General features: G+C 38.1%; 2 long non-coding RNA genes across 5 annotated transcripts in view; one reads left to right on the top strand and one right to left on the bottom strand.

The window, feature by feature from the left end:
- Window positions 1–9534, bottom strand: part of LOC110479692 (uncharacterized) — a 181410-nt gene extending 171876 nt beyond the window's left edge. For all 3 annotated transcript variants that reach the window (XR_014953743.1, XR_014953744.1, XR_014953745.1), the window contains exons 1-2: window positions 3779–9534; window positions 3520–3679 (exon numbers count right to left, since the gene is read on the bottom strand). This is a non-coding gene — a long non-coding RNA (uncharacterized LOC110479692). The remainder of the gene's footprint in view (window positions 1–3519; window positions 3680–3778) is intronic.
- LOC110479691 (uncharacterized) overlaps window positions 1–11125 on the top strand; it is a 126721-nt gene that overhangs the window by 107380 nt on the left and 8216 nt on the right. For both annotated transcript variants that reach the window (XR_014953746.1, XR_002466973.3), the window contains exon 2: window positions 3249–3370. This is a non-coding gene — a long non-coding RNA (uncharacterized LOC110479691). The remainder of the gene's footprint in view (window positions 1–3248; window positions 3371–11125) is intronic.

The following is an 11125-nucleotide window of genomic DNA, read 5'->3' as shown; positions in this document are numbered from 1 at the left end:
AAAAATGCAAGAAAACAAAGAAACCACCATGGAGGCATCTCAGATCTGTTGCCTTGCAATAGCTGTTCACAAGCAGGCACTGTGTTTTATCTCACTTTTATCCTCAGGTGTAAGAACACAGATAAATAGCCATTGGGAAGAATAGTATTTTTTCAAATTTCCATCTAACCTTACCAAACTTGCTGATGTGCCAGTGACTTGTGGTCAAATGGAAAGAGGTGAATCAATTAAAAGAGTCTATATGAGTTGTTATTTCTCTGGGAAGTGATGATGTAAATTTACCCTGTTAAGTCCCTTAGGAGCAACAAAGATTGTTCTGAGTTTCAAAATTTCCCTTCCCAAAAAAGGCAATTTTTTTACAGTTGCTGCATATAGAAGAGAGAAGACCATCATTAGAACTTAAAGGGCAGCTGAAATATTTACCCTGATAGAAAGGGTTACAAATGTATATTGCAATAGTTCTCCTTAGAAGTACAGGAATATGAAAGAAACATTGGAAAAATTGCTTGCAGCTAAGTCAAAGGACATTGAAGAGACAAACAGAATTGAAGCAGAAGCTAGGAGAACTTCCCATTATTGATAGGTGGATGAGTATCAATTCTAACCATTATGAATCTTTGGTTATGGAACTAGATTTGTTGATTCAGGTGAGTTAAACATCTGCCACATTTTAAGTATTTGTCCATAAGAACTGCACATGAAAGTCTGGGATGCTATATTCATATGGCCATAGACACAGACTCTCTGAGGCAGAGCAGGTGGCAGAAATTAGTATATTTTAACACTGAAGAAGGTGGAAACTTATTTGGCAGAAGGAGATTTTTGTGGGGAAGCTTCAGTATAGAATAGGATACACACAGTGGTCACCACATGAGAAGGAGTTAATGCCTCAGGGCTGCACGCAGCATCAGTTACTGGGGAATACCCACCCACACCACTCATACATGCATAAGCTGTAGCAGATACAGCTCTATTTTAAGTGTTCTCACCACAATTGTGGATTTTTCTGAAGTTCAGTATCTTCCAACAAATATGAAAAAAAGCAAATCAACAATGTAACTTTCTGTAATTTCAGAATACCACATTTCTCCAGCCATGTTAGCATTAGAGTGTAGATGGAGGACAAAACAGTGGAATGGATCCAGCAAAAGCTAAACAGAAGCTTATCACATTACAGTCTAAATTTCATATGCAGTAGAAACCAAAGTAATGAAACAACTCCCAACAGGAACATATTGCAATACTAAATAGTCAAGTCTGATAAAAATGAGAAAACAAATGCCTTGAGTACAAGATGCTAAGGTAAAAACAGCAGTTAGACAAATTCCCTGCCAAAATATAAATCCCTTCCCTTCCCTTCCCTTCCCTTCCCTTCCCTTCCCTTCCCTTCCCTTCCCTTCCCTTCCCTTCCCTTCCCTCTTTCCTTCATTTTGAAAAACTGGGTTTGGAATTGAGAGCAGAGACTAGCCAAGGCTGACTGTGGATGTTTTCAATCAGGGGTTCAGTAATGGGCACAAATCTCCATCATGAGGCTCCAGTGAACAGGATGGGAAGGCAACCTACTCACAGACACACTGGGGGTGTAACAGTGTTCTGTCTGAACAAAACCATGCACTAAAACTCCTGTCTCAGTGTGGTTGGAAACTTTACTGTATATCAAGAGAAATCCAGACAAAAGGGCAGTTCCAAGAGAGACACTACAGTGGCAGCCTAATGCAGTGTGACAGATTGAGTGAAATACAATCTGTAGTAATAATTTATTGTATTACCGAAATCTTGCCAGGTAGCTGATGGTTCTATTGCAAATGGACAATTTCAGGATACCCACAAGTAGCACATCACACAAAATCAATTAACATCTGCTCATCTTTAATTTTTACAGCCTCTTTCTACAACTAAAATAGGAAATAAAGTCCTCGTTTTCCTACTAGTAAATGAAACAGGTGCTGTGTCCATTTCAAAGCAAATATTGTATTATACTAATTGACTCAAGAGCAGCAAAATTCATCCATCACAAGAATCTTTACTGCTCTTCTTTGAGTTTTTACAAGACTTATAAAAAAGTAATTTCTGCTCATAGCATTAAAATATTTTCCCATTAAAACAGTGGCCTGCTTTTAATAAATCCCAAAGTTATTGTTGGCTCTGCATTTCAACATGTAACCAAATGAATATTTTTTTGTGTGTAAGTCCTGAAACTTAATATACTCTGTAAAACTGCTCAAATCCTTCAACAACTCATTTAGTCTATGCAGATGTCAAGAGAGACAAAGCTGTATTTTAAACTATTATATAGTCATGATAGTTCTTTCATTCATTACTATTATCTCCCTAAGTAGGAAAGGTTGTATTGGCAATGTTTCTACTGGATTGCTGTGGAAAGAGAAATTTTCCTTCAGTGCTATCAAGGAGATAACCTACTTGAGAGCTTTTTCTGCATATATGGTGCATTTTTTTCAGATTGATAATAGTGATACGTGAGGGAACATTTATTCTTTCTTTTGCATATGAGTGAGGTAAGTTGTTGGCTATCTGACTAGTTTCCTTGAGATAAAATTTCATCCATTAAAGTCAAAGGAAATGTAGTCATTGCGTTTGCTACTATTGTGATTTCACCCCTTGTTTTTAAACACAAAAGATACTCCAAAAAGGTGTGTTTAAGTCAGTCTTTCCTGTATCCAAAGGAAGAACAGGTTTTGACTGTTCTCCCAGCTTCATTCTATGTGGAAGGTACTGCATTGAACCATGGTAAAATATTTAATTGATTTTTTTTTTTTCATGACTTACAGTATGAACTATCTTTCATGTAATCTTATTATGGAGCAGTATATACAAACCACAGCTATCTTGTGCTGCATGCCCCTCTGTTTCTGACTGTTTCAGCAAATGGCTGGTACTCAGCACTTCCCTGGAAACTCACACTGTACTGGCTTTAACCAAAATGAAGCAATTAATTATAGTGAGGGATTTACCTACTCCTAAGTGACATAAATGCACAGAGAATCCCTTCATGTCCAGCTTGGGTGTGACAATGATTTGGAGCACCGAGTTACTCATAACCAACATTTATTTGGGCTTTTTTAGATTAAAATGAGCATATCTATTGTGTTTAATGCTGGACCCAGTACCATTAGATATATGGCCAAAATTTTGACAGCTAGCTAAAAATTACACTTCTCTTAAAAAGCATCTCTGTATCTTTACAATTTTAATAGAACCTAACAATCTTTTTTTTTTTTTTTTCTTAGAGCTGTGAATTTCTGTACCTTCAAAGTTATTTCATTTACAGCACCCTGGGACCACGATGGCAGAGAAGAGACAAACAACTGAACTTAATAGCATCTGGGTTGAGGCTTTTATAGGATTATAGGTATGTATTTTAGAAAAGCATTTAAAGGCCTTAGATGATACAGAGCATAACCTGGGAGAGAGTGTCAGAAAAAAAGTCTTGCCAAGGGCTTTTCTCAGTAAAGATGGAAAGATAGGCTGCTTGAAAGGTTGTTTGTAACAGAAACTTACCTGTAACTTTCCAGTACATCTAGAACCACCAGCAGAGGTGTTGATAATGTGAAATGTCTCTCCTTGAGTTCGGTTGGCTTAAGTGTGTCTGCTCTTCCTGAGGTGGTCGCTCAATGCTTTTGCTCACATAATGTCAACAGAGAGAAAGGCTGACCAGTTCCTGGATTCAAAAAGAAAGGCATAATTATGGATAACATAATTTAAAAATGGCACTTTGAAGATCAATTTTCCATTTTTATATTTCTAAAATCTTTCTTACCACTCATGAATATCAGCAAAACCCAGGAGGGCTGCAAGCACTCAGCACCACAGGACCTGCTGTATGATAGCTTAGACTGACTTTGTTTTTCTCAAATGGAAGGGCTTGGTGACTAAATGCTCAATCTATGATCCTTGTCTTGACAGTTATAAAAGTTGCCTGCCCATAGCATCAATTTTCTGAAAATAAACCCAGAACTGGTGCCCAAACCAACTTCAGTCACGGAGCAGCCCCCGTGAACTTCCCTCACCAACACAGTTGGTTGTGTTGCGGGTAGAGGCAATACCCAAGGAGCTGCCACAGTGGCTGTCCTTGTCATTCCTCAGGAAATTCCTCAGCTGGCAGCCATTTCAGTAGAGGGAGGCTTTTACCCCCCTTTTTTTGGAAACCTGTTCCAAGGGTTTCTTTTAACCCCGACCACAGCTTCCGTCTGCATGCTAACAAAGCAGTGAGCAAAGGAAGCACTCTTCAGTCAGCTCTGCTCTGAAGGCCTGGCAGAAGCTGGAGTGCAGAAATTGGGAAAAACTTGCCAGGGGAAGCAGTGAGGTGTGTCAGTGCACAGGGGACCACGCAAGGGACAGGAAACTGACTCTAGAAATGGTGGCAGCACTCCAACCTGAAGCCAAACCTGCTGATTGCTGCCTTCTTCAAAAAAATCTGGAAGAGTAAATAAACATCTCATAAAGGAGTCAAAAGCACTGCATGTCAAATAATATGAAATTTGACATTGCAGCCTTCTGCTACAAATCCTCTATCATTCTCCTATGAAGTGGCAATGCAGACGTTTCTAAAAGAAGCTCTTCAGCAAAAAAAAGCTCTGGAGTGTGACTAAAAATATGTTGTGCTTAATTTTTTTTTTTTTTTGGTTGTTTTTTTGGTGAAAAGAGGTACCAGACTTTAGAGTTCTTGTAAAAATTAAATAAGGAAAATAACATTATTATCTCAAGCAGTTTATGGAAGTGGGTTAAAATTAATATGACTGTGTCTATTTTATATGAGGACACCTAGAAGGATAAACTTAATTTTCCAGATTCACAGTAAGGAAAGAATTAGAATCCTTTGCCCTGATCACTGATCAGATAATAATTAATAAGATGACTTTTACATACATAATACATCGTATTACATTGAGGCAGAAGTAAGATTGGTGGCTTTTCATGTGAAAACATATCTCTTTCTATTTTGGTGGTTTTAATCTTGTATTTATAAGACTTTCTGATCTTACAATGTTTGTTTTAGGAATACCACAACAGCCTCATAAAAGGATTTTATGCCAAATCACTGCTATGTATGTTCTCAACCTCATTATAGATTTTATCTAGGAATATGTATGTGCATTCAGTTACTTGATGCAGAACAGTTAACAGCAATCAGGAAGCTTATTTTCAGTATCAAAGTGGAGTTACATTCTCTTCCCCTAATAAGGTGTTTGCAGACAGGCATCTGGAGAAGCCCATCACCGCATGAGACATCTCTAACTACATGAAGTCAGTGTCTGTCCCTGCAATTATCTGGGAAGGTGACATCAGCAAGTTATTTCAGCCAAAGGATCATATAGAGTTCAAAGTTTTCTTGCATTTTTGACAGATTTGAATTTAATTTGAAAAGCTACACTCCTAAATATTTTGTATTAGTTTAATCATCCCTTAATTTTCAATTCATTGTTTAGAAATGCCACCTATTTTCCATTTTAAAAGTGTAACCCATTTCCTTTATTTGTCTTTGTTTTTATAATATACCATATTCTGCAATGATCTCCCTGCCAAAAATAAAAATTATTTTCTCTACTGATTAATGTCAGTACTTTTCCAATAAATTCCTCCTACAGAGAATCCTAACTCAAATAGCAACGATGAATTCAAAACAGCTTTATAAATGGTGTGCAACTAGTCAAAAATATTTGTCATCATAATTTCACATATCTGCCATCTCTTTTGGACAGGGACAGGAGATTTGTTTTCCAGCAGCATCTGAGGCAATGGCATCCACTTTGTATATAGGATTATTTGTGTCAAAGCAATTTTGCATGCTTTTCAGCCGTAATGCTCAAGGGCAGCTGAGATCTATGACATTTTGCAGTTGCATGCTGGGACTAGTCATCCCCCACAGGGCATACTTCTCTTATTAAAGGGATTACAATCTCCCCATTTTCTGCATATTGATTCAGATCTTCAGCTCCATGCAAGCTGCCAATGCAATCACTTTGTTGGGCAACATTTGGATGTTTCTCTCTTAGGTTTTCCAGCCTGTTTTAATATACAGTATCTGCTCTGTTCAGATCTTGGCTGTGTTGAACTTTCTTTTCTGGAACTGCAAATTGTCATAAGTTTGGCTGCCTAGCACCACTCTCTAATGTAATACTCCCTAACCCATCTTTAAAAGCCTGCCAAAGTCAGATTACTGCAAACATGAAGATCAGATATGTCTAATATAACTTTAGAAAAACCATGTGCTATTTCCGCATTGCTATTATTGTTCTGGAAAGAAAAGCAGCAACAAAAGGATTTGACATCTACTGTCTGTTCTGGTAGTTGCAGTGGCTACTTAGAAGAAATAGATATAATGCACATGGCAGTCCTGCAGGACATATATGTTTTCTTTATTTATTTATTTTAATACAAATTCTAATTAGGCTGCAAGTCTCATATACAACACTATATTGCTTTCTTCATAAAAACAAAATAAAGCCTGAAACTTTCAGAATGTATTATCTTTCTATATTGGAAGTCATCTTACATGACATAACCAAAGCATTTTCCACCACAGCTAAAGGAAATGCCTCCTTCTATTTCTCTGCTAATCTAACACAAAAATGGTCACAGCAGTGACTCAGGAAAGGTGTCTGTTTTTCAGACATACAGTTTTCTGTTTCCCACTGAAGTAGCCCCATTGTACTATTGAAAAGTTACTCTGAAAACTTTTATGTCTTATAAATGCAAAAACAATTGTTACTATGTTCTGTAAATTGTCAGCCAAACCCTCCCAACATACTTCAAAAAGCTTTCTTGACTTTAGAGACATTAGTACAGTTGATTAGATAAGGGATTTCTTTCTGAGTGGTAGACAAATTCTTAAAATATCATGGAGCTGTGAAAATATCCCATCATAGCAATATTACTATAGCCAGTTATGTCCACAGAGCCAAAAAATGTAGTCCATTGTGCTAGAGATAACCCTTTTTTCCCCATTATTGAAATGGATGTTACAATGAATTTTCCAGTCAATAACTAAATCGCAGCTGTGCAAAATATCCAGTACAATAATTATCCTATAGCTACAAGACTTCCACATTTTATTTCCAGGTTCTTCTTCAGGTGTGCAGTGAGTTTTCATGGAAAGACAAGTTTGAGAGACACTAACACAGCAATGCTGAAGCCAGCAAGAGCAATGGTTACTTTGAATTACTTCACTGTGGAAATTGTCGCTGTAAAATCAGTGTGACTGACCAAGGGCGAAAAGAGTAGACTTTGGCCAGGTTTGTTTGGCACCAGTGACTAAAAACCTCACAGGAAAAGAGACTTGTAGCTCTGTAATGTTTAGATTACCTTCCCTTTTTCACTGCTTATGAGCTCTGAACACAATCCCCTTAAGGAAAGTTGTCATCACCACAATGCTTTGGGGGAAATCTGAGCTTTGTATGCAGACTTCTCTCCATCAGAAGAAATTACAGCAAAAATACAACTACCTGCAAGGAGTGTACAATGATATCATACTGATACTGAGTATTTATTCTTCAAACAGTGTTTGGTGTGCAGTCGTTCAAGGGAAAGACATGCAAATAAGACATCTGGGAATTTCTGCAACACGAGATGCTCCTGAAGTACTGGGCATACTAGCAGCATGATATTCATTCCATATTTTTTGCTGACTATATCTTGAAAATGTGTAAATTGAGCATAGTTGGTTGAGCAGGTAGTTGTTGTGCTAGTAACAGCAAAGTTGTGGCTTTGATCCCTGTATGGGCCACTCACTTTAGAATTGAATTCGATGATCCTTGTGGGACCCTTCCAATGCTGTATTTTCTGTGATTCTGTGAAAATGGACATTAAGTGACTGAAAAGTATGGTGTACTGCTAGCAGGCTAACTAGCTTTTCAGGTCCCGGTCATCTTCTCCCCAGTCCCTGGTGAATGCCATGCTGACACCACTACAAAATTTCAAAAATTTATTCTTTTATAGTTTGCATTGCCCTAACCTCCTCTCTCAGTCACCTCCTGAGAGACACACTGTCAGCAGGCTCTATCCTGGGCCCCTGTGCATGGTTTGAAGGTCAGTCATGTTCTGTTTTTGTGTATCCCAGGTGAGTTCTCAGGGGTGAAAAGACAGCCAGTTCTGCAGGGCTCAGAGACCAGCACCTGTCTGGCTTGAAACAGGCTGGGTGTACCCAAGAAGAGTAAGAGCATCTCCTCTGAGCTAACCTGCATGTGCTGCCTATCCCACAGCCTTTGGTGGAGTCCTTACTTCCAGCTACAGCAGCAGGGATTTACTAAGCACTAATCATTACATCCCTTGGGATGCATTTGTATAATCCATGGAAACCGGACTGCAGAATTCTCCATGCCTTAGTACTGGCTCTGTAATCACTAGATAAATACTGTTTCTGCTAGCTAGCTATCATCAATTAAAACAATATGCTCAAAAATATTTAATGGTCCCCATGCTAACCCTAGTCAGGACTCATTTTCTGAAACCTCTGTGGCCAAACTAAGAGACACAGATAATAAATTGGTGCTTTAAATACAAATAAATAAATACCAAAACTATTTCTGTGATTAGACAAACATCTCAGTGGGTATATGAATCTTGCTAGCATGACATTCACAGTATAAGACAGAGGCGGAATTTTCCACATTAAGGTCTTAAGATAGGATATTCCATCAGTCCACTCCTCAGACAATTAGCATATTAGCTAAATTTGCTGACAGACATTCTATGTGAGATTTATATCTCCTTTCAGTCCAAGTGAAATATTTGTCTTTCTGCAATGTTTTCCAAGAACATACAGCATGTTTGAGAACTTTACTGTCCTATTTTGATAACTAAGTCCAAAATTAAGCTTAAAATGAATTGCCCAGCCCAGCTCTCATGAAATGTCAAACTGAAGCTGGCAAAGAAAGATAACAGATCATAAAGGTGGCATTCTCAGGGAGCTAACTGGTGCCATTATACTTTAGGCTCTCTCCATTGCTACTCTGTGTACCCTTACTTGGGTTTATAACTTGGCTGCAAAAATGTTTTCTGGGCAAAACTTGGCAGACAAGGTCTTAACTTGAGAGCAAATGCATTTTAAAATAAATTTCCACAAAAATAAAGGGAAATATCTGTCTACAGTGAGGCTTTGAGCAATGCATAGTCAAAATGGTAAGCTGATCTCGTAAGCTGCAATACACCCTGGTACAAGCCCTGAGGGTTAGCTCTGCCCAGCCTGTCACTGTTCCCCACAGAGAAATCAACACCACAGCTGCTTTCACCCTGGAAAAGACTCTTCCACCAGCTCAGCTGAATCAGAAGTGGGGAGAAAAAGAAGCCATGATGCTTGCAGGGCTGAAAAAGTTTGTCCTCTTTGGAGCAGCTGCTGGCACAGGGCTAAGAACTCAGGGTCACAGTCGTTCCGCCACTTATGAGAGCCTGTGGCAGAGCTAGAGCCCAGCCCTTCCATGGAAAAGATTTGGTGGTTCCTCATTTTGTGTGATTTGCAAACACCCTTCTAGCATTCACACCCTCTATATTCACAGAATGAGTGGAAAAAATCACAACATCCATACCTCCTTCAGTGGTGTTTTCTCTGCTGGATTGCCAAAGCAAGTCAGATATTTCTTAATCCTCTTTAATGTTCCCAGTACAAGACACACTGCAGGTTGTTGCCTGCCTCCAAAAAGACCACCACATGAGGAAGTAACATACTTTAAAGTCACTCAGAGTCAGAGAAAATTAAGCCCTCTCCTACTTACCTACTCTTTTGATGTCATTCCAGGCACAGTGGAAAGGTCTCAGCAGTCTTGAGATAGTCTTTGATTTTCCCATCTTGAATCAGATCTTATCCCAGAGACCCAGCAGACAAAGAGCCACTAATTTCACCTAAATATCTGAAATACACATGGAAGTTTTCTCTTTTTATGGTCAGATACCACTTACTTGTATTGCAGCAGTCATGCTATACCATAAGGATATATGATATGTCTGGACCATCTGTCTGAGGCTGTGGGGAAGATTGGGAAGGACTCAAGTATTCCCACCTTGTTTTTATTCACCAAAAATGTTAGTTCTTTTTGAACTAAAGATGTTTGTAAATGATAGCTAAATTCAGGACAGAGAAAAAAAGCTTCTGATTAATAAGCAAGAAATGCAGAAATTTCAAAACAGTTCATTTCAACATTTCTAAAAAGAAATGTTTTGTTTTTCTGGATTAGGTTCAAAAAGCACATTAAAATATTCCATTAAAAAAACCTCAAAACAACCTACCAACAAAAAGCAAACCAACCAAAGAAAAAAATGGCTATATATGACATATAGCCCATAGTTTGAGCCCTCTATTTGCACATGAGGAGCATTTTGAACATCCTGTCTTCCTGGAGAGGGCACTCATTCACCTTTGAACAAGTCATTCCCACTTGTCCTTTCTGTCCCCATGAAAGTTTATTTGCTTTAAACTACCCCAGAATTCCCAATATCTGACTGCTTGGAGGGTACACAGCCTTGGTTTAACATTCCTGTTATGACTCAAGCTCTTAGAAAAACCATCTCCATACTCTCCTTCTCAGTTATAAAGTAAGAAAAAGAGCAACAACAGGTAAAAATTCTGAAACAACATAACCTTAGTTTCCATTTTGGCCATTGAGATGCAGAATTGTAATGGTTTTGATTCTCATAGGACATGAATTCTCATAGATCAAGCTTAAGTTTTAACAAATATGTACACTTTAGAAAAATACCCGTCTTCAGTTCCTCAACATTGTGCAGTGAAATATAATCATTTTAAGTGGCTGAGACACAAGTCCTAACAATAAACTTGTGTCACAGAAGATTTAATGTGGTAATATTGTTCTAGTAGAACTAAAAGGTAGATTTATAATCTAGAAGATCTAGAATAATTGAGAGTAGATTTGTATTAACTCTTGGCATGGAATTTTCTGGTATTGTCAAGAAATTATGAATTTCTAGGAACAGCATATAAATGTAGATAAGAAACATCAAGGCCAGTGCCTGATTTTACAGTGGGTAGACAAATCAAGTCCTGATACTGTGAATCCAGCTATTTCTGTCAATACAGCTCCTGAGACATTAGCTATTATTAGATTAAGCTCCTGGAAACATTTGACTAGATCACTATATCAGATACATCTTTTGA

Source organism: Lonchura striata, chromosome 3 (genome assembly GCF_050655825.1).
Source record: "Lonchura striata isolate lonStrDom1 chromosome 3, ASM5065582v1, whole genome shotgun sequence".
Classification (NCBI taxonomy): Eukaryota; Metazoa; Chordata; class Aves; order Passeriformes; family Estrildidae; genus Lonchura; species Lonchura striata.
This window is presented reverse-complemented; position numbering and strand designations above follow the sequence as displayed.